The sequence below is a fragment of the Triticum dicoccoides genome, unplaced genomic scaffold (genome assembly GCF_002162155.2).
Source record: "Triticum dicoccoides isolate Atlit2015 ecotype Zavitan unplaced genomic scaffold, WEW_v2.0 scaffold153726, whole genome shotgun sequence".
In the NCBI taxonomy this organism is placed as follows: Eukaryota; Viridiplantae; Streptophyta; class Magnoliopsida; order Poales; family Poaceae; genus Triticum; species Triticum dicoccoides.
The window spans coordinates 1-975 of record NW_021209697.1 but is presented as its reverse complement, the minus strand read 5'-3'; the positions used below and the strand labels follow the sequence as shown (position 1 = coordinate 975).

The window sequence follows — 975 nt, the reverse complement described above, 5'->3', positions numbered from 1 at the left end:
TCCGTAGTTGAGAGGGAGCGGCCAAAGCAATGTACAATCGTCTTTGTAGTGGAGCTGGGAGGGGCAAGGATAAGGGACGAAGACCGGGGTAACATGTCGGATGCGATCATACCAGCACTAAAGCACCGGATCCCATCAGAACTCCGAAGTTAAGCGTGCTTGGGCGAGAGTAGTACTAGGATGGGTGACCTCCTGGGAAGTCCTCGTGTTGCATTCCCTTTTTAATTTTTTTCGCGCCGCTTGCAAAACAAAACGCACGTGTAAGTAATATATTTACCGTGTTTTATTATTTTGCACGAGTGCGGTAAGTCATAGCTGGGTGCTCACGATTCACGGGTCCAGCGTCGGCGTTGTGGCGCGGCAAGCGTGCACTGGTGCGGTTGAGAGGAAGGGGTGGAAACCGCGTTAAACTCGTCTCCGTAGTGTAGAGGGAGCGGCCAAAGCAATGTACAATCGTCTTTGTAGTGGAGCTGGGAGGGGCAAGGATAAGGGATGAAGACCGGGGTAACATGTCGGATGCGATCATACCAGCACTAAAGCACCGGATCCCATCAGAACTCCGAGGTTAAGCGTGCTTGGGCGAGAGTAGTACTAGGATGGGTGACCTCCTGGGAAGTCCTCGTGTTGCATTCCCTTTTTAATTTTTTTCGCGCCGCTTGCAAAACAAAACGCACGTGTAAGTAATATATTTACCGTGTTTTATTATTTTGCACTAGTGCGGTAAGTCATAGCTGGGTGCTCACGATTCACGGGTCCAGCGTCGGCGTTGTGGCGCGGCAAGCGTGCACTGGTGCGGTTGAGAGGGATGGGTGGAAACCGCGTTAAACTCGTCTCCGTAGTTGAGAGGGAGCGGCCAAAGCAATGTACAATCGTCTTTGTAGTGGAGCTGGGAGGGGCAAGGATAAGGGACGAAGACCGGGGTAACATGTCGGATGCGATCATACCAGCACTAAAGCACCGGATCCCATCAGAACT

General features: G+C 52.0%; 2 non-coding genes across 2 annotated transcripts; both read left to right on the top strand.

The window, feature by feature from the left end:
- Nucleotides 1-98: 98 nt before the first annotated feature.
- On the top strand, nucleotides 99-217 carry LOC119344092. The gene has a single exon (XR_005166451.1). It is a non-coding gene; the product is annotated as a 5S ribosomal RNA (ribosomal RNA).
- Nucleotides 218-514: 297 nt separating this feature from the next.
- LOC119344093 lies at nucleotides 515-633 on the top strand. The gene has a single exon (XR_005166452.1). It is a non-coding gene; the product is annotated as a 5S ribosomal RNA (ribosomal RNA).
- Nucleotides 634-975: the final 342 nt, after the last annotated feature.